The following is a 27,546-nucleotide window of genomic DNA, read 5'->3' as shown; positions in this document are numbered from 1 at the left end:
CCCATCATCTACTGTTGTCTACAACCATGTACATAATTTAACAACCCAAGCACTAACTGTTGCCCAGGACCCTCTTACAACTTCCCTTGTATGCTAAAAACATAGAGACTGACAAGTTCCTAAATCCAGAAAGAACATGCTATCATCTTGTATAAACTTCTGGGTATCACGGTCCTATATTTGCCTAAGAACACACTTGCAGAAACTACTCAGTTGGTCTAGTAAAAGACATCAGATCTACTCAAAGAACTGTGCCTGCCACTTTAAGACCAGATCCAAGCAGCCACCAGGTGCTTGTTTGCAACAGCCATTTTGATCCTGGCTGCCTATATAAGTATTTCAGTTCCCTGCTGGCTGGCCAGGCGGCAACACTGCCTGGCTGAAAGACTTCTTGGAACATCCTGGAGGTGAGGGAGGAGCTGTAGGGAATGGTTTAGGAGGCTCCTGGTCCTGGGCATGACCTAAAACTGCACCCTGCCTGGAGTGGGTGGCCTGGTGGGGCTCTCAGCGGCACAGGAGCCCCCAGGAAATGCCAGGCCAGTTACCACCCTAGTGAGAGGCGGGTCGAGGCACCTTAACCCCAGCTCCCACAACCGGGTGGGGTCACCCGAGGGCAAACCCCAGAGAGAGAGTGGGGCTAGAGGCTCAGATGCCTGACATAGAGTACCCTCGACTGGACCACACTGGGGCCAGGACTAGACTGGTCTAAAGGGCCAGGGGCCCACCGCAAAGGACGTCCAGAGCTGAGGGCCTGGGGTCCCGACTGGCCTAGAGGTGGGGCCAGAGCCTGTGTGGCCAAAGGTCCCGGGGGGACCACGCCCAAGAGGGGACATGGTTCAAGGAGCTAGGTGGCTCTGAATGAGGGCGGGGTAGGCCACCTGAATGGAGGGATCTTGGAGGGGTCCTGATTGGAGAATTCTAGGGCCCAGTGTGGGGCCGGTGAGAGTAACAGCTGGATGCCATCTGCGAGGCATGGGCTGCAGTATAGGAAAGGTACGGAGCCGCAAATAGCGCCCCCTGGCATCGGGGCAAGAAATGGGCAGCCTCCCGCCTAATTAAGATAATGAATTAACAACAAGGCATGGCAGGTGGGCAGCTGGCCCAGAAACAGGTGGGTGGGGCATAAGAAAAATCAGCCCCAAGAAGGCTCCCTATTACACCTGTCTATGCCCTTAGACCAGGGGTGGGCAAAATACAGCCCGCAGGACGGATCTGGTGTGCGAGGTTACTCTATCCAGCCTGTGGGGCCCATAAAAGTTTAGAAAATTAATATTTATCTGCCCTTGGTTCCTATCAAAAATGACAGGAACCAAGGGCAGCAGGACCCAGGAGAAGCCCAGTGGGCTCCCACAACAGCAGGGCCCACCCAGCCACACCACAAGCCCCAGCAGGGGGCCCCCATCTTTCAATCAACTATTTCATCAACTGTAAATGATATACACTTTACAGTACAAAGCTTTCTGAAGTGTACTGTATCTAAATTGATTAAACAGGGCAATACAGTAACTAATCACATCAAATTTTATTTAATCAGAGGGTGAAGAAACACCTTCATCAGTGTCATGGAATTCAGAAGGGCTTCTCTGGGGAGATTTTGGGGAGACCTGGGGCCACTTGATATCTTTTTGAGAAACCGATCCAGGGATGTTTGTGTTGCTGCCCTCTTTTTCTCACTGCCAATTTCCCTGTATTCCTGTAAGTGCGAGGATCCAGCGCCATAAGTAATAACATGGGTGTAAATGGCGGAGCGCCGCAAGTGCGAATCGCCATAAGTCGAAACGCTGTAAGTCAAGGACTGCCTGTATTCTTTACCCATCTTTGCATCACCCGCTAATTTTAACCAGCAGTGTTTTTACATTTGTATCTTGATCACTGGTTTAAAAAAAATCAAAGTTTGGCCTTCTACCAACTCCAACCCCACTACACACGTATCCAGTTGATGATTCTCCACCGCTGCCTATTCTGCTGACCACTTCGTATCTGCCAGCCCATTCTTTATCCATTTAATAAGAGCATTATTTGATATTTGACAGCAATGACCCTTCCCCCCCACCCTCCCCCCAAATGTCATACAGTACTAACATGCCTTAAAAGGGACAGTTTACTGGGAAAGAATTCAGAGCTTGGTTCAATTTACTGCAACACAAAACAGCATGGGATATGCCCCAGAAGTCTCAGCACAATGCATCAACGGCAAAGACCCAGCGTAGGTGTAACACTTGAACCGTTCCTCTGCAGTGTGCCTGTTCTCACTCACACTAACCTAGCTCAAGAGGAGTTATCTGAATAGAGACGACGTGAGTTAACTCGAAGGTGCAAACAACATCTCTACAAAAGTCAGACGTGATTTCCAACTTGGAAGCTTTTACAAGGTCTATCTCCTTAAACTATATTAAGCTCTAAACATTCCTTTATTATTTGAGATTTGCCTTGCTGTCAGTGTTTCTGTTTTAAGATGTTTTTAAGGGCTTCATAGTGCATATTAATAGAAAAGAGGCAGATTAGTGACAGATCAGCAAAAAAACAATAACCTTTAGAAAACTCGTCTCCAGAACTTCCTTGATGTATATTTTAAGGGGGGGAACCAAACGTAACAAGTTTCGAGTGGCAAAGATTTCGAAGTTGCAATCAACACAAAAACATGAAATGTTTAGCCTTTAATGATAGGGTTCTCATCAATTTTTATTCATTTCCCTGCAAAGGCCAACTAGTTACCTAGTAACCACCTGCCAGCTCCAAGCTAAGGGAAGTGCATTGTGCATGAGGCTAATTATCCAACCATATTGAACATGCTAGTCCAGAGCTATCCAGGATAAAAGACTATATCAGCCAGCATATTATAGAAATTAACCACAACAGGAGACCTGCAACTCCAAACAGATACAGCTATTTCCATGAGAATAAAATCACAATAATTTATGAGTCCTGCAAATTATACCATTATTAAAACAAACATCCCATTTCAGCAACTCTTATCAGATAAATAGCTGTATTGTATCTATTGTTTCAGCCACGGCTGCAAAGAGGTTCAAACTGAATGACAATTTACCAGAAGCAGCAATTTCTAGGAAATTGCAGCGCAGACCTCCATCTTATTGCTCCCTTTGTGTTCTGCTAAAAGGGTCCAGAAAAGATAGCACATGCACTGAAATGTGCATACACAAATCATCTGTGTCAGAATAATATTTTACCTTACTGATTCCTATCGTTTTCACATTAAAAAGAGCAAAACTACAAGGCATTCAATATTTCTAAAACTTAACAGGGGAACAGCCTGAATTAGAGCCTTTGCTACAAAATTTTAGTTTATTCACTGTTAAACCTCTTGATTCCTCAAGTGCAAAAAATGGACATCTCTGCTATGACATTTTTCTTGGCAGCTGATGCTATTCGTATCAAGTTAACTACCTAGGGTTTCAGAAAATATGAACACAAGTTTCACAAAATACGAATGTTTTGCATTAGATATTATTCCTGCCCTTTAAAATATACTCCCACACAAAACAAAAAAAACAAACCCAAAACATTAAAACAGAGTTGCAGTTGAGTAGAAATCAGTAATTTTAGGGCAACATATTATAGAGATGGGGGAATTATTCCCAAAATAAGCAGAAAAAATGCCTTAACTTCAGAGTGATGGTCGAACTTAAATCTGAATATGTTAAGATGCGGAAATATAGAGTTATGACAAACAAGCAACCTTTTTGCTCTTGAAGGGATACCATAGCAACAATATGGCTTCGGTTAGGCTATTTTAGAGTTTGTAGTCCCAGTTAACACAAAACTGTTTAAGACTTTCTTCTTTATCCCTCATTTTAGCAGATGCAAAGGAATGTATATTGTGCGTGCATGCATAAACGCACACACTAAAAATTGTGTATGGTCTTATTAACTTGTACTGTAGGATAAAAGGAACAAATTGTGCCTAATAGTAAAGGCTTCCAAGGAGGTCAACACTGAAGCATGAAGCAAGCAGTAGTTTTACTGGCTAAACTCTGGGCTCGACATTTTGGACAATAATATTTCTTTTAAGACACTGGGTTCAGCACAACTTCTTGACAAATTACAGGGAGGGGAAAAACTCGACTTACACGCCAGCCAGTTTCAAAGCAAATTTTTTCAAAAGAATCTGCAGACACAATATTTTGCAATTTAACAAATCATGTTTTCTTCTTATTAATGGTTCTCGCGCAACCCACACAAATAGGCAAGCTGGTCAAAATGTAGACGAAACAGCAAAAAAGGATGCCAAAAAGTAAACAAACTGGAAAAAAAAAGGATTATTTTCTCTTTATAGTAAACTCAAGTTTTATTTTGTAATAGTGGTAGGCAAGTTATTTTTTCAAACAGAAGTGTGATTTCTCAATTGAATAAATAAAGGGATGCAGTGGAGTTTCCACAATTTACAGCCACAAAAGTTCAGCTAACAGACTCGGAGATCGTCTTTCTCTTTTTACCATGTCTGCTATGTATTTCTGTTCCATTTATTTTGCTCTAGTCCACTTAAATTAAAATGCAGTCTGTCCAAGGTTTCTGAGATCTGCAACACAGGTTGTTGGTCATTTCTTACGTTGCTGTCCTAGACGGAAATACGGCCTCTGAAAATCTGCCCCAATTTAAGCAGATGTCCCTTCTAGGAATGAGGATTAAGTTCTGGACATCCCTCCCAAGAGGCTGTGTGCATCATCCTATTACATGCTATTGCATCCTATTACATGAAAAAGGACTAGAGACTATTGGTCTCCAATGGGAAATGTTATGCAAGAATATGAATCTCTACCATTCTCCGCCCCCCACTTCCCCTTTGCAAACTGCCAACAGCTTGAAACCCAAGAAACCGAAGGTAAGCAAACAGATTCCCCTTGGATGCTCGTATCTCTTCAATCTGACAATGTGATGAATTTTTGTGATGAAACAGAGACTGGTTCAGGGTGTGGGGCTCGAGCACGCATAATTTACATCCACAATGTTCAGTTCAGGTGGCGTTTTCTCCCCAATAACCTAATGGGGAGAACACTCGCCCAGGAAGTAAGAGCCCTGGATTCTTGGCCCCCAACCTTTGAGGATTTGAACACACTTCTCTCGCTACCCAGGAGGCTAATCTAACTATCAGGCTACCTAGGTAGGAGGGTAAGAGCAACTTCCACCTCTCCAATTGAAGCTGGGCCACTTGGCAGCCAAGAGGCCACAAGCAAGCAAAAAGGAGCCTGACGCTGTAGCCCAGTGATTATGGAGTCGCCCTAGGACAGGGCGGGGATCCTGGGCTCGATGCCCGCTGCCAGGACGGTCACACATTTGACACTGATTAAGTAGAAGTAGTAGCGAAAAGGAGCATGCCTCCATAGCATAGAGTTACCATACATCTGGGTTTTTCTGGACATGTCCTCTTTTTGGATCCACTGATCTCCATCCAAGAGGTTTTTTGAAATCTGAACAAATTGCTCGATTTTCCTTGGCTCCGCTGGCAGGAGCAGGGAGTGGGCGATTGGAGGCAGGAGCATCACGTCCATCTGCACGCGCACGCAACCAGCACGTGGTCAGGCAGGGTGGTGGGAGCAGCCTCAGCAGCTGGATGCAAGTATGTCTATGGGGAGCGAGGTTGGAGGGCCAGGGCGTGTGGATGGGATGGGTGTGTGAGGCAGGATGGATACCTGGAGGAGCTAGGGGAAGGTGTTCGGGTGCTGGGGCTGCAGCAGGGCAGGTGGGGCAGGGGGAGATGTCTGCCTGTGCAGTGGGGGAAGGCGGCAGGGAAGCCCTTCAGGGATGGCAGGGATCTCTGTGGCACAGGGGCTGGTGCCCGAGCTTGCAGGGGCAAAATGGCCAGAAGATGCCACCAGGGATGTGTAGGGGGAGCAAGGCCAGGCTGCCTGGCACAGTGCTGGAGCCCCAGCCCAGTGCGAGGGGTGCCACAGGCCTTCCCCTACTCCTCCCTCCAGCCTGTGCCAGGGGCAAACTCACTCCACCCCCCACGAGTCAGAGTCGCCATGCTCCAGCCCGATCGGGATGGGAACAGCTGGGAGGGAGTAGGGGGCTGTGGGTTGGGAGTGAGGGGCACTGGCAAGGCTGGGGGGGCTTTGGCTTGGGAGTGAGGGCATGGAGGGGGCTGTGGGTCAGGAGTGCAGTACCAAGGGGCTATGGGTTGGGAGTAAGGGGCATCATCACGGACAGGGGTCTGTGGGTCAGTGGTAAGGGGCACCAGCATGGCGGGGGACGGTAGGAAACTATGGGCCAGGAGTGAGGGGCACCGGCAGGGTCAGGGGTCTGCAGGTCGGGATTGAGGGTCAGCACCAGGGACCGGGGGCTGCAGGTTGGGAGTGAGAGACACTGGCAGGGCCAGGGGGCTGTGGGTTGGGAGTGACGTGTCCCCCCCGAGAAGGTCTCTCTCTTTTTTGGAGGTGGAAATATGGTATCCTACTGGAGCCTCGTGGTTACGGCACTCCCCTAGGCAGAGTGAGACCCAGGCTCCAGTCCCTGCTGCCCTGATGCTCTGTTTTTAAGCAAGGACTGTCCAATGGAAAATGCACAGACACTCTTGGCAGCAGCGAACAGAACCCAAGACCCCCGTCTAGGGGAGTGCCACAGCCACCAGGCTAGAGCCAGGCTCCTCTTACTTGCCCCCCTGCCTACCTAGCTGCCCACTTTCAACAGGAAGGGTAGCAGGTGTTCCTATCCACCACACCGTAGGGACAGGAGATCAAGGCACCTTCTTGGGGAGTTGTCAGGGTTTAAATCCCCTCAGGCTGAAGCGGGCCTAAAGCCCAGGTCTAATACTTCCTAGGCAAGTGCTCCAACCAAAGCATGCTACCACATGCCTATTTGCAGAAGTGTGGTTAGGTACTGCAGATCAAAAACAACTCCCACCCTTAGGCACATCTCCTCAGACCGTGGAACTAGGCATCAGGAATCACGAATGAACAGGGACACCTGATACATCAGTCGGGCACATGTTTCCAAGACAGGCAGGTCAGACACTTCCTTCTGCTTTAGCATGTCCCACTGGATACCCGTAGGCATCTCCTGGCAGTCCAAATTGGCCCGCACCTCTCCCTGCTCTCTCCACTGAACGCCTAGGAATGGAAACCTGCTCTTTGGAGGCACCCAAGTCTCTCCCCAGACAGTACAGCAATGCTGGGTGCCTACCTGAATTGCCCTCCTGGACCAAGGAGGCCTAAGTTTAAAGAGGTCCAACACCTCAGTGTAGTAGCCTACGTGCCATGGGTATGACCTGGATGTGGGGATCAGCATTCAGAAACTGAGGGTCGACAGTACCATAAATCCAGAAGCCAAGCCAAGGGTCATGACAGATCCATGCCAGAGGTCAAATGAGTCCATTGTCAAGGCCAGGCCAGAGGTCAAGGAATCCAGTACATGGGATAGAGCAGGCAGGAGCGAGGTACCAGGGTCCAAAGCAGGAACAATGTTGGAGCAGGCTTCGGCAGGGCAGGAGGCAGGGGTTCAAAGCAGGAATAAGGCAAGGCTGGAGGCAGGGAAGGAGGGGCCAAGGCAGAATATGACAGGAGCGAGGTAGGGATTCAAGGCATGACATCCAAGACAGGAACAAGCATACAGGAGCCCAGCAAGGAGGTCCACATCAGGGATCCTGGGAGTACTGTTGCAGGGACCGGGGCCTGCAGGAAGTTGGAGGGTTTTATAGCCCTCCCATCAGGGCCCTGTGGCCTCCACTGGTCCCATTATGAACCTTGTAGGGAAGCTCAGGCTGAGCTGGAGTAGATGCCTGGCTAGTCCCCTGATGGCATTGCAGCCTGGTCAGGGTTTGAACCCCACCCCATGGAACAGATCTGAATTTGGGCCTTCACCTCCCAGCCTCTCATCTATACCGTGGGGATAACACAACTTCCCTACTCCCTGGGAATGCTATGATACCTACATTAAAGGCTGTTAAGAGCTCCACTACTATAGTAGTGGGGGCCATTAAGGTATCTTAACCATGTACTACTAGATATCTAAAATGCCTTCCCCCAGAAATGTAGCTTTCTGACACTTGCCTATCCAAAAAGCTCAGTATAACTTACATCTCTGCAGGCACAACACTCTTTGTTCAGCTTAAGAATTTACTATCTCAAGGAAAGAACCTAAAATGGCTGTAAAAGACCCACACGTCACATTATTATTATTGTTATTATTTAAGAATAATGTCAGGAATTTGGGGCTCTGAATGCTAAGCTTACCTGCCTTAGCACGCAATAAGGATGCTGGGGAGAGGTGGCAGGATGGTCTCGGCAGAGAATCTGCTACTTCGGTATTTGCTCCTCGGAGCTGTGCATCAGAGGCAACATTTTGTACCTTTTAGGTTGCAGTGCAAGCCATCAATTTAATCTGGCTTTTAGGGACTCTGTCTGGGAAAGCAGTTATCATAGGGGAGATGTAGGGGCACTAATGCAGATGGCACTCACCGCGTCTGGTTCGATATAGCTTTTGTGAAGCCTCCAGATGTGACAGTAATGGGCATGATACTTATTTCTAAATGAGCAGCTTTTCTGGGGAACCAAATCCGCTGCTTGTAAAAACCCACAGAACCCAATGCATACTGCGATTTCTATGCATTTGTATTTCATCAGTGAAGCGACTTGGAAATTTTCCAAGATGCTGAAAATATTTGTAGCCAGGATAGTTCTCAAGGTAAAATTAAGTGAACCAAACCAAAAACATGGAGCATTTTTTCTGAACAAAAGTTGTGAACTTTGCAACCAAAATGGTCCCTTCTTCACAAAACATGTAACAAAATAGGCCAGCACAGTTTGTCTCATTTTTGGGTACTCTGTCAATACTTCAAAGAGACCTTATTTCCAGACTTTCAAATCATACCCAAGTAATTTTTCACGATGCTCACAATACATACACACACCCACACATATATTATATAACGTATATATGAGAAACTAAAACAAAACACTTGGAGCACGGAACAACGGGCATATTTCACCTTGATCTGAACATCAGGGAACAGGCAGACCTTGCAGCCTGCCTTGAAGGCCAATGAATTCTGACTGAGATCAAGGGAGAAAGTAACTTCTGGAATAAAAGCACCTTCAGTGAAGTCCTCCCAGACTTAACAGTGAGAATTTGTCAAGGAATGATCCCTGGCTAATCTCAACTACCAGCACAAATCCTGGGGAAACAGGGTCCCACAGGATTCAAATCCAAAGCTTTAAGACCAAACCCATCGCCCTGAATTGTACGCTTGGGAATCCAGTGTAGTCTATGCACTGATATAATGTTTCCTGTGAAAGTCATTTCTAACTAGGCAGGGTGCACATTTAGCACAAACTGAAAATCGTGCAAATTTAAAAAGAGGCCCCATACAGAGTGTATTGCTGTAGTCCATGGGTGGGCAAAAGATCTGGCCCACCAACTGATTTTATCTGACTTGTGGGTTGGCGGTCACCAAGTCATAGCATCCAGCCTGCCGGGACAAGGTGGCTCGGCTTCTGCATTGTGTAGGGCAGGCAGGCATGTCCCAGCCCCGCCTGCAGCTTACACCAGCTCCCGCCCCATGCAATGGAAGCAGCACTGGCTATGTGCCGGCATCAGCTGCAAGCAGGTTCCCGCTGGGGATCGGGGCAACTGCCTAGGATCGCAGCTGGGGGGATGATGTAGCAGCATCACCTGCAGACCCGGGTGGATGTCGCGAACCCCAGCAGGAACTTGCCAGCTGCATCCACAGCTGATGTTGGCGCCTGCCCAGCATTGCTTCTGGAGCACGGGCCAGGAGTTGATGTAAGCTGCAGGAACATGCTGTAGGTGCGAGAGTATTAGGAGGGAGAACCGGAGGGGAAGACAGAGAGAGGCAGCCCTGCCCACAATAAGCAGTGGAGGCTGGTGCTGGGTGCCAGGCGAAAGCAAGATCTGGCTGTGGCTACCCAGAGCCCATACCAGGGATGCCCTATGGCTCCTCCCTGCCACCACCAGGCTGCCCCAAGTCTGCAAGGCAACAATAGTGGGAAGGAGCTGCAAGGCAGCCCTGGCACAGCCTCCACTTACGCTCCCAACCTGCATGCCAGTAGTAGCGCTGGACGGGCTATGGTATCAGCTGTGGATGCAGCTGGTAGGTTCCTGCTGGGGATTGGGGTATCGGCCCCAGCCACTCCTCAGAGGAAAAGGGCAGGCTTGAGGCTGAACCTACCAAAACTGCCCATGTCAGCTCCCCCCACCTCGCCCACCACTGCATCCCACATAGGGAGGTCTAGTGAGCTGTTGTGGGGAAAGCAGAGTGGGGTGCTGAACCAGCCTGCAACAGCTCCCAAAAACTACCTATGTGGCCTACAGGCCCAAATAAATAGTTGGCTGGGGGACATAATTTGTGAGGAGAAGCTAATTTAGACTAGAGAAGAGCAGACTGAGGGGACTGAATAGCAGCCTTCAACTCCCTGCAGGGGGTTGCAAAGAGGATGGAGCTAGACTGGTCTCAGTGGGGGCAGATGACAGAACGAGGAGCAATGATCTCAAGCTGCAGCAAGGGAAGTGTAGGTTGGATATTAAGAACTTTCTCCCAAGGAGGTAGTAAAACGCTGGAACAGGTTACCCATAGAGGTGGTGCAGGAGGCTGTGAAGACCCAGCTAGACCAAGCCTTGGTTGGGAAGATGTAGTTGGGGCTGGTCCTGCTTTGAGCAGAGGGTTGGGCTAGATGTGACCTCCTGAGGTCCCTTCCAGCCCTCATTTTCTATGATGCTATATATGTGGGAGAGGGAGTCCTGGTCTACATGACTTGCAAAACTGTGAGTGCATAAACATCCTAATGTAGACAAGGCCAAAACCAAAAGCTAACACATGCAGATGGCCAGGAACAGCCAAAGAAGCATTTGTTGCAGGGCCTGCCCAGTGAAAGCGGAGAAAGTACGTGCTAGGTACTGGCTGAAGGAAAAGCTTAGACTATTGACAAGTGAAACTGTCTCCTATTTAAGTTTTACTGTCCTCACACAGACTGAACTCTGCATACGTGCTTTGGAGATGAACGGGATTACTTCCACAGAAGAAGAGCTACCATCAATTTGCTCTCCTAAAGGAAGCAACCTTAAATATCAGCCAATTGCTGTCATCAAAACGGATGACCACAGGCATCAGAGCCAATGACTGCATTATGTGGAACGATGCACAATAAAAAAGACTTCAGAGATTTTCGAAGGGAACCAAAGAACCAAAGAAAATGATCTTCCCAGTCTCGCAGATAAAAAAGGCCAAAGATATTGGATGGAAACCACTGGCTGTAGAACTGGTGAAAAGTTGGAGGGTCTGGCCATATTTCAGTGAAAGAGGCTGCATCTCACAGGTGAGGAAACATATACTGAAGCAAAATCTAGCTGTAGCATCCAGGAGGGCATTACATTGACGCCAACAGAGGAGGACACAAGGAAGGTAAATGAAGTTGAAACTCGGTATGTTATGAACCAGCTCATCTGATGTAACAAAGAATATAAAGAAAAGAAAAATTTCCAATTGCTTATACCAGGACTGTCCAAATCCCAAGCAGCCAGGGACCATGTGCCACACAGGCCCTCTGGTTTTGCCCCGCCATACGCGCAGTGCCAGCAATGAAGCCCCTTCCTGCCTCATAGGTAGCCAGAGGAAAGAGAAGGAGGGAAGAAGAGCCCCAGAGACCCCAGCCACCACAGCAAGAGGAGCAATGTGAGAGAGCGATATGCAGGCGGGCCGCATGTTAGCCTGTTGCAAGCTGAATGCAACCCATGGGCCACCAGTTGGACAGCCCTCATTTATACCAGTGATACAAGTACAAAGTAAGAAATGGAAATGGCCATCCGTGAGAAAACAAATTCTATCATTAGCATGCTGCAGCCTAGTGGGATGACTTACATGGATGGCTAGGATGTTCCAATCACAAATGATAACCTATTTAGCAAAGAGAGAATATGTAATGGATGTGGAGGGGAAGCAGTCTAGTGTAAAGCCACAATTGTCTGTTTTACAGTTATTGCTAACTCAGAACCACCCGATCCTGAAGGCACATAGGATCATAGGAAAGTAGGGCTGGAGGGACGTCAGGAGACCATCTAGTCCAGCCCCCTGCTCAAGACAGGATCACCCCTGACTAAACCATCCTAGCCACGTGTCTGTCTAACCTGCTCTTGAAAATGTCGACAGGTGCAGATTCCAGAGCTTCTCTGCAGATCAATGTGATCATGTCCATGGGGAGATACTGGGGAGGATCTCTTACACACCACCGAATCGAAGCAGAGAACAGGACACTTTACCACTGAAACACCCATCCACAAGTGGAAAGAAGAACCAGGGTGTACTGGAGGACTTAATTGTGGGACACATCTGCTGGCGGTCTCCAAGCCACTAGTAAAACACAGTACTAGCATTTCTAAAAGTAATAAGTGATGTTCTCAATGCCAAAAAAACTACACTGCACCCAACACAAGATTATTATTTTGGACCTTGTTATTGCACCCAAAGATGAAAGAATCAGTGGACTGGAAGTCAGTGGATACCTATGAACCAAGATACATTGATTGAAATTAAAGTGATTTAAATGACCATTTTAACCATAATGTCACTCAACAAACAGGAAGCCTTGATTTATCATAATTGATTTTCATCTTGTATGGCATTTGTATTTGTTATTCTCCTACATGAAGGTCCATTTTCTCAGGAGGGTATAATTGCCAAAAGATGTTAATCTACAATCAAATATAGGTTTTACATTAAGTTTGGTGGCATTTTGCTAATTAAGAGGACACAATTCTATAGAAATGTATTTAAGTAACATTATAATTAAATGTACATTTATTCAGATTTTTAATGTTTCTTTTTTATTATGATGGAAAATTGTGAATGATACAACTCGTGAATTGTTTTTCAATGATTAGAATTTGTGTCAAGCTGAATTTGGATGGAAACTGCAATTCAATTACAACATCCAAAAAACAGCATTTTACTTTTTTTTTTTAATATTTAAAACTACATTAAACTACCAGATACATACAAGAAAAAAAAAATATCAATGCATGTTTTGCTTTTAATTGACTAGCCTATGGACACATTTCTACCATTCATTAGGAGCCAAATTTGCTAAGATATTTAGCTGACAAAAGATGGAAACAGGTGCCTAGTGGGGGTTTTGGAAGTACAGGCAGTCCTCTGACTTACGACACAATTGGTTCCTGAAAACCACATTTTAAGTCGAAACATTGTAAATCGGAACCAATTTTCCCATAGGAAACAATGTTATAAATGGGGGACTGGTTCCTGAACCAAGACCCGATACCCCATTTTCACCAAAAATAACCAAGAATTTTGTACTCGATCAATTATAGATGGGTAATGTAGCTACATTAATTTATTTATATTGTAAATAGCAATCATACTGATTTGGAAGGACTTCTTTGAGGTGACTTTGCTGGACTTTTTGACAGGCTCTTGGTTGGACTTTTTGAAGGGTTCTTGCCTGGAGTCTTCTCGGGAGTCTCGGCTGCAGGTTTTTCTGGAGTCTTGTCTGCTTTCTTAAAGAAAGTGTCCAAGGAAGTTTGGACAGACGTTCTCCAGGGAGATGGGCAATGCAACAAACTTGTTCACTGGTGTGACGTTGCATCAGATCAAGCGTTGGAAAGTTGAAACTGATGTCAGAAAGTTGAAACAGGGTCTCAATTTATAAACCTTGTAAGTGTGAAACGTTGTAACTCGAAATGTTGTAAGTCAAGGACTGCCTGTATGTAAGCTGCTTAGAAGGCTAATTCCCATTGAAATCAACGGAAAGATAAGAAAAGGTTATTAAGTGATCAGTTTAGAAACACTGAATGGATAAAGTGATTAAAAACAGCCACCTTGGGTTTGTCAAGATCAAAATGACCCAGAAGAAATTCAAAAAGCAAGCATAAAGTGCTACACATAAGAAGGGCAAATACAAAATAAGCAATAATGGCCAGAGAGCAGGACAGCAGAGTAGGATCCAGGGTTACAGCAGAAGACAAGCCAAGCAACCAACAATGTAATTGTGTTTCAAAAGAGGTAAATCTCATTCTAGCATGGTAACTATTCCTCATCTCACTACCTGACAGACCTCAACGGGAATGCCCTGTCCAGTTGTGGGCACCATACTTCAAGAAAGACAGTCAGCTTGGAGAATGCAAAAAGCAACGAGAATGACAAAAAAAGCTCTGGGAAACATGAACTACAAGGAAGGATTGGAGGCAATGAGTTTTAGTCCAGAACAGGGATCACCCACCTCTTGCTAGTGCAGATCAGCCTGGGCACAGACTGCAAGGGCCCATTCCCCGGAGCAGCCACCTGCCTGTGCTGGGTTGGCCACTGATCCCCAACACCTGTGCAGCAAGATAGTAGAGACATGCAGAGAAGCAAGCTTTGCCACCAAGGGGATGGGCAGCATGGCACAGCTCTGTGCCACTGATCTCCCAGGCCAACTGGATTTCTTTGCAGGCTGGGTGCAGCCCACCAGCCACAGGTTGCTGACCCTGCTCTTGAAGAAAGAACTTATCTTTTCCCTTATAAAGTTAAAATGTCATTAGAAAGAGGAGAGCAAGCAATTCTCCTCCATATCTCCTGGGGATAGGATAAGAAAGAATTTAATTTGCAGCAAAGAAGGAACACTGGAACAAGCAACTTAGGGAGGTTGTAGGATCGCTACCACTGAAGGCTTTTAAACATTTTAAAATGAGCCAAGCCAAATAACATGCACCTAAGAGTCCTTTAAAGGGCTGGGTATGGATATGCCTGGCCCACTGGTGATCATTTTTAATTAATTTTGAAATACTGGGGTACTTCCAGGAAAGAGTAGAGGTGTCCCACTAGTCAAACAGGCCATGTAGAATGACCCAAGTAACTCTAGACAAGCCAGTCCAACATCCCAGGCCAAGTAATAGAGAAAGCTAATGCATGATTGAGGAATACAGTTAATGACAGGCAACAAGATAGCGTGGAAAACAGGTCTTGCAAAACAAAGTGATTTCTTGGATGACACAAAACATTTAGTTGATAAACGTCAGAACACAGAAGCAAAAAACTTTTTATAGTGTTTGATTTAATACGACATAACATTCTAATTAAAAAATTAACATTATTATATATTAATAAAGCATGTGTTCAATGTATTAAGAATTGACTAGCAAATCTGAAAAAGCAGTCCTCCCTAGAAAAGCAACTGTTTCTAGTGGGGATCTTCTTGGACTGGCATGAGGTCCAATTAAATGCTTTCACTGATGAGCAGGAAATAATCAAAAATAAGTGCTGGTAAAATTTACGGATCATACAGGGACTGGCTGAACAGTAAACAGCGAAGAGCGTACTGTGGTCATACAGGAAGATGTGGACCACAGAGGACCTATTTGAACAAAGTGGACTTCAATACAGTCAAATGCAAAGCCTACTTCTGGGGGAAAAAAGAGATGCAAAGCCAACTTAAAGAATGAGGAAAGCAACAACTCTGAGAAAAAATTAGGGCTCAGAGCGGGCAAGCAACTCAATATGAGAGTCCATCATAATCACTGCTGCAAAAAGGTCTAATTCAACTGCTGGGTATAAAAACAATGGACCAGGAGTATGAAGGTAATTTTACTTCTTTATGTGGCGCTGGTGATACTAATACGGGAATATTGCCTATAGTTCTGGTGCACTCAGAAGAGAGCATGCAGACAGGAGCCACAGGGTGATTTAAGGGCTGGGAGAAATGTCAGTGAGAAAATCAAAGACCATTATCTTCTGCCTTCTCAGAAAGAAGATTGAGAAGTGACTTTTACAGTGGAAGAGGCTGAAAATATCAGGTACCAAAGGAATTTTTAAGTTAGCAAAGAAAGGCACATCATGAACCAATAGCTGCTGAAGACGTATACATTCAAATCAGACACAGATTTTTAATATTGGAAAAATGCAAGCAGAAAAGGTGACTTCACTATTTCTTAAAGTCTTCAAATTAAGACTGATCCTCTTTTTGAAAGATGCAACTTAGCCTAGCACCAACTTATTGGGTTCAATAGAGACTAAATTTAAGGTCCTGTAATATAGAGTCAATGATCTAATGTTCCTTTTTGACCTCAAACTCCTAACACCACACTCATCACTATAATATCTGAGCATTTTCCTGTAATCCATTAAGCAAAGCAACTAATACATCTCATGGTGTTTGTTCTCTCTCCGTCTCCCTGGGACAGAAGTATATACACTGGTGTGTCTGAATTTTCTCCTATGTAACTTCAGCAAGTCACTTCACTTTGCAAATGGTATATGTTGCAACTCACTTTCCCCCTGTATCAAATCCAGTTAGTACAACGTACTTGCACAAATCTTGTAAGGATTAATTTATTAATATGTGCAACGGTCTTCTGAAAAATCTCAGATGAAACTATAACCAGGGGGGACCTGGTGACCGTCTATAAACTCAGTAGGGCAGACCACAAGGGTTTGGGGGAGACCTTGTTTCACCTAGCGCCCCCCAGGATAACAAGGAATAATGGCCACAAGTTGCTGGAGAGTAGGTTCAGATTAGACATCTGTAAGAACTACTTCACAGTCAGGGCAGCTAGGATCTGGAACCGATTTCCAAGGGAAGTGGTGCTGGCTCCTACCCTGGGGGTCTTTAAGAAGCGGCTTGATGCCTACCCGGCTGGGGTCAACTAAGCCCAGTTTTCCTCCTGCCCAGGCTGGGGGTCGGACATGAAGATCTACAAGGTCCCTTCCGACCCAACTTCTAGGATCCTATGATAACTGTTCATAGTTAAAATCACAGGTAACTGTGGCCAAGTCAACTATGTCCAGTTTTAGGCCCCACACTTCAAGGAAGATGTGGCCAGAGACCAGCAGAGAGTGGAGGCGACAGCACTAGGAGCAGTGACCTCAAACTGCAACAGAAGAAACATTGACTGGAGATTCGGAAGACCTTTCTGACCATGACGGTGGCCAAGCACTGGAACGGGCTCCTTAGAGAAGTTGTAGTATCTCCATCCCTGGAAATTTTCAAGAGCAAGTTGGACAGACACATGACTGGGATGGTTAGCCAGGCCCTGAGCAGGGGGTGGTATTGGATGACATTGTGAGGTCTCTTCCAGCCCTATACGATCCTATGATCTACCCTTGCAAAAATCTGCAGGCATAGTAGGGTTGATGAAAATTGAGAAAAATGATCTAAATGAGATATTTTGAGTTGAAATGAATTTTATTTGAATTAGTTTTTCTTTTTAAAAAAATTAATCTGCTTAAAATGAAATCTGAATTTAATACAAAATACGTTCAGACTGATTCTGTAGAATCTCCCAAAATATTTAAACAACAAAAAAAAAAAATAACAGTGAATCCCTGGCTCATGAAAATTTGTCATGAAAAACAACAGGGAGAGATAGCACGAGATCTACTAGTTTTAGAAGTATAAAGAATAGCTTAGGTAACTTAGGAAGCTGTCTCATTTTCAGGCAATTTTGGTTATGTCTATAACACTCAAGTGGCACGTCCACACATCCCCACTCGGTGTGCCAAACTCAGAAATGAGGCAGTGAAGCCACCCAGATGGTGCCCCACAACTGCTACTCAGAAACACTAAAGAGCAGTAGCAAGGAGCAACTTCCCAGGATGGCTTCATTGCTCCAGGTCCTGGGTTTAGCACATCTGGAGCAGAAGTTGCCTGGCATGTGGTGTATCTTCTTAACAGTGGTGTCAAGCACAAAAGCAGCATAACCACATTCTAAGATGTGAGAGTAGTTCCAGTTATTTCCCTTAGACATATTTTAAATTTTTTCCCAGGCTAACCTAAAATAATCAGTTTTACTTTAATTGCCCTGTTTGCTACATTACTTAGCTGTGAATATGAAGTATGTTGAGATAAGAGAAGTGTAGGTACCCAAAATATAGAATTTATTTTTATCAACCAAACCTGTTGTTTTATCTATGCAACTAAATTCCAGTTGCCATCCTAATGCAGCTGCTTGACACAAATCATGAGCAAAGAGTTCATTATCTAGCAAATAAGTAGCATATACTGTAATTCATTATTTTCTAACATACTAAAGCGTAACATTAATAAGAATCTGAAAATATTAGTTATGCAACTGCTTAAAAGAGTAATTTATAACTATATACGTAGCTTTATGTAGGAAAAATGGGCCAAAGCTAGTATAAAAGTTATAATCAGTTGTAAATCTCTGTTTTAATGGTTGCCATCCAACAAGAATGTACCTTTCTTTAGAAAACAATCGAAGTGCAAATGCAAAGTGGATTAGAATCGGTGACTTAAATCAAGACTTTCCACATGATTTAAGGCTTGATTTAATCAGGGCTTCCTAGATGATTTAAATCAATCCACATGCCATGCCATCACCATTTCATAGAAAATGGTATTAGAAGTCTGACTGATCTAAAAGAATCAATGGAGCCTGAATCCATTGTCAAAAAAAATCTTAAACAACAGATCCATAAAGCAATAAATACACCACAGAACTGCATAACAGAACCTACGCTGATTTTTAACTACGTTTCCAACATTTGCAAATGCAATGACGTTTCCAAATGCAACCCCAAAACCTGGTTTCAATACAGGCACTGCGACCAAAGCAGAGTTCAGAACCAAGTCACAACACAACCTAAAGGGAGAACGAGGACAAGTGAGTTTTAAAATAATCTGGCTCTTTAATATAATTGTTTGAGAGACCCAAACGGTGCTTTCAGGAGCTACCAAACCCTTCTGTCTTCCTTCTGTCGGGTTCTACTATTCAACTGTATGTTGTCGATCTGAAAATCTGCAAAATGAAAATTTAAGGCAACTTAAAAATTGAAACAGTAAAAGAAAAATATACAGCACTGACTGTATTATTAGTGTCCATATGCCATTAAAGAAAAACCTTTATTTCTTAATTTACTGAAGCAGCATCAGAATTTCCAATTTGTCACCTGTCGTGCTTCTGAAAACAGGAGGCCTTTTCACAAGCCAAAGGGAAGTCCAAGTACTGCTTGGTAACCATTGTAATAATCTCTGCCAAAAAGGAAGCTGAAAAAACGAAGCTAGGCAACTACTCACAAACGTGCAAGTCAAAGACAAAAGTTAGCCCAACATCTCTAGAAGGTCAGGAAGAAAGAATGGCTGAAATTCATGTATACCCCACACCTGCCCTGTCCACAACAAACATGGCACTGCAGAAGCAGCCAACCCTGGCTGAGTGCAATCAATCTTCTCCATGCGGCATACACATGTAAAAATGTCCCGCAGCAAGAAACATCGTCCATTGCTTCCAAGTGAAAGCTGTCCAGAAACACCAGACTGCCCGCCGCATGGTACAGTTCTGTTGGTCAGGACTTCAAACTCAGTAGTGGAGGAAAAGAAACCGTTCTTTGCATCTATGGAGCTCCATTTGAAGATCTCAAAAACCAAGAGCAGAACAAGCACCACGGGAGCTTTACCCAACCATCTTTATGGTCCATCTGTCATTTGTGAACCTCAGTAAGATGCCAGGATGCCATGGAGGAGTACAAGAGGCAAGGATGTTTTGTGATGTCTTTTACTGAACCAATTGTATAATTGGAAGAGTAGTTGGACAAGCTTTTAGGCACCGGAAGAGAAGCATTTGATGCCCCAAACTTGCCCACCTACTCTCCCAGTTCGTTCAATAAAAGATATTATAAAAAATCCTTGCTTCTCAAACATTTCCTGGATCTTCATGGATACAACCCTCCAACACCCTATTATATTACATGAAGAAGAAGGGTATTTAGGCGATCCTGTTTTGCCACCCAAAGGCAAAAGTTGGGGGGAGTCAGAACATCCTACAAGACCAAGAACTGTACAACCTGCTTCCTCAAGATGTTGAGAAACCTAAACAAATTTTAATCCTGAAGAGCAGACAAGGCAAAATGTGGGTTGTCAAGGAATGCAAAAATCAGACCTGCCCCAAGTTTAAGTAATAGGATGAGATGCTCCCCCAAACATCACCAATCCCAAATAGCATGTGCAAAGTCATAGATCTTAGCTAAGATTACACAGTGATGGTACAGTGACGGCCTAATTATGTCCGTAACTTTGCAATAAGCAACATAAGCCGCAGAGCAAGAACCTAACTTATGGTTAGACTAACAGAAAGTTTCACAGCGTCTATCCTGCCTAACTATACAAGATAATTTTTTGATTAAAAAATGCAAGCTGTCATCTGCTTAGTAATTCCCAAAGAACGTAATTATAAGGACATTGGGGAAAATGGCAGGAAGAGATTAGGAAGCAATCTTGAACCTGAATAACTGAGAAAAACTGCAGCATCAAAAATGATTGGATCCACTCATCTATCACAGTTGGAGGCTATGTTTCTAATGTCAAAATACCGTACGTGTGTCTAGTTCTTGTATCGTCATGAAGGAAGGAGTAAACCAAGTAAGCTGATGCCACAAAACGGGCCCTTTTTTGTCTAAAAGCAGATGTTTAGTATGTTCATAAGAAAATGGAGGACTGAGATGTCAGAGTCTGTCCCTAATTTTTTATTGGCCTCTGCAATTTTCTCTACATTTTATCAAAGGGAAGAGAAGGGGAAAAACCTTTTAGGGCATCCATACCATTTTCCTGACAGTACCAGGCATTTTCCTGCAGGATGTTCAAAGTTTAACTTGAATTGTTTCCCTAAAAATCTAGCCCTCTTCCCAGGAAAGAATGCAGAAGCTTTTATACACGTTCATCGGCACGTTCTACCATTAAGCCAACCTTGAAGAAAGCTGCCTCCTGCACGAAACAGCTGCGGGAAAAATGTGAACCCCTCCTTTCTCTCTCCTATTTTCACCTCTCTGAACTGGAACGTTAAAAGGGACAAAGAGTCCTGTCATCCAAAGAGGCAGAGAAAAACCCAGTAGCGTGTGGTTTGGAGGACGGGAGCACCAGCTTCTATAAACTCCTGCAGAAATAATTTTCTAAAGGTTGCTGTGTAATGTCAACAAAACCGACATTTTTCTTCCTGGAAAGTACATAATCAGTCGGGATTCTTTGGCAGTCCCCGGTCTCCTCAGCCCGTCCGCATTAAACAAAACTCTGAGCTACTCTCAGAAATGATTTAAACCCTATCCACCCTTCAAGGAAACCAATTCATCTAAGTCATCCCCAACTGAACCAGGCTCCCTGTTTGTGGGGGGAGAGGGGAGTAGAATAAAAAGTTGTATTTTAAAACTAACATGATAAACCATGCTAGTCATTTATCAGCAGGGATCCTGGTTTTTTCTGATTTAAATAAAAAAACACTTTTTTTAAACCAAAAATTAACCCCAAATTCACATTTTTCCATGATAAAAATGAAATGCCACTATATGGATGAATGGATGGATGGTTTCATTTAAATCATGGAAAAAAGTGGATTTGGGGTTACTTTCTTTCACCAAAAATTAGGGATTTTTTTTTTTTAAATCAAAGAAAACCAGGATCCCTGTTTATCAGACTACGAGGCCCAGAGAAAAAAGGTTTTAGATTTACAGATCAAGACCCACATCCTCACACTGGGGTGCTTCACATACATATCCTAAATTCACATTTAAGGGACAGCTTCAAATACTCATGCACATGCGAGGCAAAAAGTTGTGCTATGGATTTGAAAATCCCCTTGAAGTCAGTGGGAGCTGCAAGTGCTTGGGCCTCTTCCAGGGATGTATTTGCTAGCCATGTTGGTCTGAGACAAAAAGAAATAACTCTACAACTCTTGGTTCAGAGATGATACTTTTTTATTAGACCAACTGAGAAATCACAACAAAAAAAATAAAAATCTTTCTTTGCAAGCTTTCGGGCACATGCGCCCTTCTTCAGGCTGAGGACAAATCCAAGATGGTCAAAATCTTCTTAGGTAGATCCTTTGGGCCTCTTCCAGGCTCCTCGGGTTCTGTATACAGATTTAGGAGCTAACAAGCCTGCTTGAAAATGGTGGTCCAAATTCAGATCCACATCTGAAGCCCAGATGATTGCATGTGAAGCATCACGCACTTCTATGATGCTATGTGGCATCAGTCTCAGAGCAGCTGGAGATGCTCCACAGAGCTCTCTTTTGCTAGAATACACCTAGTTACGCTACTTTAAAACAAAAGCACTTCTCACAACTTCCAAGAAGGAACTTCAAGCGTGGGACAAGCATCATGCCTTGCAATAGCACACAAAACAACCCTGTGTAGAGAAAGATCCACGTGGAAATGGGTCTGATTCTTCTTTAAAGTTCCCATCACTAATCGTTAGCAGGGTGCGACTTGGTTATATCATCAATGTGGAATAACACTCCAAAATACGCCAACAGAGAGAGGGTGGTGCAGGCACCTACCCTGGAGATCTTCAAAAGGAGACTGGATGCACACCTTGCTGGGGTGATTTGATCGCAGCAGTCTTTCCTACCCAGGGCAGGGGAACTGGATCAGAAGATCTCCCAAGGTCCTTTCCAGCCCTAAACTTCTGTGAAAGCACATGGGCAAGATGAAAGCTCACAACTGCAAACAGGCAGTGTTCTTATTGTTACAGATTACAACATTCAAATAACCAGAGAAAAATCAGTCCATATCAAAAGGCACACCTAATAAAGCAAGGTAATAATCCTTTATAGAATAACACACTGCACAGCACGTGCATTATAACATTACCACTGACAATATTTCTCCCTCTTGAGCTGACAGTGCCACTCCAGCACAATGTGTTAGACACAAAAATGGGAATGGAGGGATTCAGTTTAACTGAAAAAAAATCAGGAGATAAAGCTATTTTACAGACCACAAGAGAACAATGTCTATTTGAGTGACAAGTACCGCAGCCCCGGTAGAGTAATGCTGAGAAATCTACTTCCAGCTCTGAGGCTGCCCCATCAAGACCCAATATATTTGTTCTCATTCCAAGGGTCAAGTACCAAATCAGGTCAAATACTTCTCAGTGCAATTAATTGATCCTTCGGTTTTGTGACCTGAGACACAAGGATCACAGGGTTATCAAGAATAGGTTGGCTGCGTGAGACTCTAGTAACACGCAGCAAGAAAGGACGGAGCCATTGACATGTGAAATCAGCAAGGAATACCGTTTACGTCGTTCTCCAAACCCGGAAGAGCAAAACGCAACAAATTCTCTTATTAAGGGACTATGACAACAAGTAGTCCAACAAAAATGTTGTTTGAATATGACAGCTTACACATTTTAAAATTGAGACAATTTGATCAAATGATGGTGACCCACATCAGCAATGTGAAGACCAAATCAAGAAAATAATCATCAGTGCCCTCCCCTCTCACACAATTCCCACCCTCAGAACGAAACAAAGGGGGATAAATACCAAAACCGTTTCCTAAGACCATCTTTCGTGGTTTTTCTCACCGCTGCAGCAACTGATGCATTCTGCTCCATGCCTTAAAGAAGCACTAGCCTCTAAATCCATTGGCCTGTAATTCATGGCTCTCCAGAGGACACTTCAAATGCATCTTTTTCATATCAGTGCTTGAAAGAGGAAGGAGAGACATAACACCATATTTTTCTCACCTCAAGACAAAGGTTAGCTTGCTCATCTCAGAAGTTTACTGGCTCTGTAGTGGAAGGAAACAAAACTCACGCCATCAACCCAAGCAGCAAGTGATTTTCCTCTAGCCGAAGGAAACCTGACCAAACTGCCTAATCTCTCCTAGCATGCAAATCTACAGCACTACAACTAATTTGTCAGTGAATCACCATCGTTTAGAAATACAGTCTAAGGAGAGACTGTAAGAAATACAGAGAAAATGGAAAGCACATAAAGCATTCAAGTTGGGGAGAAGGAAGTCAGGGTCTCTGCAGATATAATCAAGCCCAAAGGGCATGATTGGAAGACAAATGAAGATCGTAATCTGGACTGAAAGAAAAACAGCGAGCTCAGAAAGGAAAATATAAAAAATTAATTTCCCCTTAACAACCTCATCAACTCCAGCTACCTAGTGTTTGATAGCAAGTAAGCAGGAGAAGGTTTGTCAGGGAAACTGGAAAAAGGTTTCTAATCGTTATAGAAATGGGGCTCTGAAAGACGGTTCGAATACCAAAAGTTGGGGGCTGGAGGGAGGCAAGGGCAGGGGGAACAATCCAGTTTTAAAATAGGCTGAATACCTCTGTGAACACGAGCGCATTCAACAGCAGTGCACTAGACTCAGTGACCAAAGAGGTCCCTTCCAGTCCCAGTTGGCCTGAGGTCTTGTGAAAGAAGATCAAACATCAAATCCTATGGTCACATTTTAAAATCAATCAGAAGTGGTCGATAACCTCAAGTGCCCCCACGTCCCCTCCATCTAAGAAGTATGTGTCCCTATTAAGGGTCATAGGCCCTTAACTTCAGATTGAATAATTAAAATTAAATTCAGTCTGAATTTAATTATAGTCAGGCTTTCAGTTGATTTACTAGAGCAATGTTCCCTTTCACAAAAGTGTTTTCTAACTGCACAGAGAACAACTTCTGTTCCCTTTCTCCTGGTATCTGTAGAGCGGTTGTTGATATTGCAAGACATCAAATAGAGTAGTTCATCTACTTCAATGTTCGACTACTGCAGAATGTGACAGGTCACTTAGCAGGATCCAAATTAAAAAAAAAAAAAAGGTAATGAGTGTTAGACTCAGCCTCATCAGGGAAGAGCAGACAGGTATTTCACAACCCAGTACTGATGTACACTGCTGCAGCATTTACATGTTGCGCTCTCAAAAGATGCTCCACATTCATAAATTCACAACTAAACCCTAAGATAAAGCTGTTTGGCTTCCATTCTGCTTGGTCTGTAAAGGAAAAAGTTTGACTATTTACTGCTTTTGCAATCCTTTTCGTCAGGCATAATTAGGAAGTTTTAATCGGATGAAAAAAAAAGAGAGGCAATATTTATAAGCAGAAAAAAGAACCCAACTTATAGCAATATTTGAAATGGTTAATATGAAAATTAAACAACAGTAGAGTGTACACACATCACTGACAGGATATTATTCATTAAGAAGAAACAAAAGCTAGGATTTTAAGCTTGTGGCCACAACATAAATAGAAATCTTTGATTTCTCAGCTACCTTGGGAAAAACTTAAGGAGGACCTATGAGGTGATCTGATGCTCGAAATTTCCCAAAGAGAAGTGAGGGTAATCAGAGTTAATGGATTTGCTAAAAATAAATTTATGAACTAATTTGAGCCCTTTTAATAATTACACCTATCCAGAAAGAACAAACTTCAGCATATCAATTTTGCTTTAAGTACTCAGCCATAAAGGTCACCAAAATCCCTTGAATAGTTAAAATTCAGAAGAGGTGCGCTTCAGTACCAACTAAAAAATTCATTTTGATCTCATCGTGCTCATTTCCCTTTTCTTTACATCACTCACCATCTCGACTCAGTTTGAGCTCTAATCAACAACCACTTCACAGTTAACATTTCATGAAATAATGCAGTTGATGCAATCAAGTCCAGCAAAATGTTTCCCTAAAGATGTTTCCATCATCTACGTTCCTTGAAAATGTTCAAGCTTCCTCCATCACAATTTCTCAGTAAGCATAAACACCCCAGTGCATCTTAAATCATATTTTGATTAAAACACAAATGGAATCACTTGGGGTTTCTTTTTGGTTCATACACCATGCCTTTGTCCAGAGGAAAGGGAGAGGGGTGGGGAAAATCACTCAACCTCCTCATTTTTCTACATTTGACAGTATTCAGCACCAAATGAATTCCTTTTAGGATCAAATTCAATCTACAAGCTGTAACCTGAAAGCTTATCATCAAGAGATGCTGGGGGAAAAAAATTCAAATAAAAAAAAAATACCCAGTACAAAACACCTTCTTGCCAATGAATATTTATTACATTTCCATATTCCATGGCTCCTCTGTTTACATAAAGGACTGAAGCCAAGACACCTCTCTGATATTATTAGCCCACAAAATAATGATGTACTTAATTGCCCTGAAAACCGCGACACCAATAAATGAAGTCTTCAAGCAATCCATTTTTTAAAGGAAAAAAAGAGAAGGAAACCCCGTTTTACAGCTGTGTGCATTTTCTATACGTTCCACAACCCTGTGATCTGTTTTCAGGCTACAGATGTTATGCAGTGACATCCTCAATCTCATCAAATCTGTGTCATTTTAAACCCTGGATTCCAGCAGGACACAAAAGGGGCTGAGGAGACCACACAGCTCACTCCTCCCCCCGCCCCACGGAAAGTTACACAACAACACGCGTTGTAATCCTCCACATGCCCCCCATCCGCACACGTACTTCTCGCTACATTTTTTAGCATATGCCCCTGTTTCGTGATGCATAAAAGCAGAATCCCCTCCCCACCCCGCTTTTAGAAATACCCTTTCTGCATCCATTTCCAAGAACCTGCACAAAGCTGTGCTTAAAACCGAGCCATCTCTACAGCAAAGGACGGGTGAACAAAAAACGCCTGTAACCCAGAGCCTCTCCTAGCACCAAAAGGAAAGGTAGAAGTTGGCACGGGACCCACTTTCGTACTCCCCCTCCCTGAAGACTTTCGCCAGGTCCTCATCTGGCTGCCAAGGTCCCTGAGGCTCCTTCCTCTCCCCTGCCACCTCCACCATAACCCCCTGCTAATTCTTCTCGCCCCCTACCAGCCCTTCCCTTAGCAGCTGCCCATATGCCACCTCCCCATACCACCCATGCCAGTTCTTCACATACACCCTGGCTTCCTGCCAGCGCCTGCATTTCATTGATTGTTTGGTATTTTTAAAAGAAACCTGGCTGCAAAGGCCCAGGACACACACAGCCTCGCTCCCCTGGATGCTACTTCCACGGCTACCTCTGCCCCCCACGCGAGTGCCACCGTGCCCACAAGTGCCAGTGCCTCTCCCTCATTTCCCTGTATTTCCCCGAGCAGCTCCCCAAAATATTCTCCCCTTTGTGCTGCCTACCCCAGCCCCCTGGACGAGCCCCACACCTGCCCGCTTTCCAGAAATGCCCTCCCTAAGAGTCCTCGGACGAGGTCCTCACCCAGCGCTGCCGATACCAATCCCCTCTTGGAGCTGCCTCATGGGCCAGCTCCCTCCTGCCAGCCCCTCCATCCGTCCCTCTACCCACAGAGCAGCTGCCCCCGCCAGCCCCACCATGCCAGCTCCGTACACACAGCCCGGCTCCCCTGCTGCCACCCAGCCCTCTACCCACAACACCCGTCCCACGCGCCCCTGCCCCCCCAGCACGTCCCAGCCAACCCCCAGCCCCTGCCCCATACACCCCAGCCCTGCTGCCAGCTCACGTGCCCCTGCTTGCAACCCCCATGCCCCTGTTTTCTCTGTACAGATTCAACCCCTGATGCCCCCCCTTGCAGCCCCGGGCAGCACTTCCCATTGAGTCCCCCCCCACACTAACCCCCTGCCCCCCATGTGCATCTCCTCCCCCCACAGAATAACCCCCTGCCCCCATGTGCATCTCCTCCCCCCCACACTAACCCCCTGCCCCCCATGTGCATCTCCTCCCCCCACAAAATAACCCCCTGCCCCCCATGTGCATCTCCTCCTCCCCCCCACACTAACCCCCTGCCCCCCCATGTGCATCTCCTCCCCCCACACTAACCCCCTGCCCCCCATGTGCATCTCCTCCCCCCCACACTAACCCCCTGCCCCCCATGTGCATCTCCT

General features: G+C 44.7%; 1 protein-coding gene across 5 annotated transcripts in view; it reads right to left on the bottom strand.

The window, feature by feature from the left end:
• FAM168A (family with sequence similarity 168 member A) overlaps window positions 1–27,546 on the bottom strand; it is a 335,671-nt gene that overhangs the window by 307,207 nt on the left and 918 nt on the right. The gene's annotated exons all lie outside the window — the stretch shown is intronic.

This window comes from Alligator mississippiensis, chromosome 1 (genome assembly GCF_030867095.1).
Source record: "Alligator mississippiensis isolate rAllMis1 chromosome 1, rAllMis1, whole genome shotgun sequence".
In the NCBI taxonomy this organism is placed as follows: Eukaryota; Metazoa; Chordata; order Crocodylia; family Alligatoridae; genus Alligator; species Alligator mississippiensis.
This window is presented reverse-complemented; position numbering and strand designations above follow the sequence as displayed.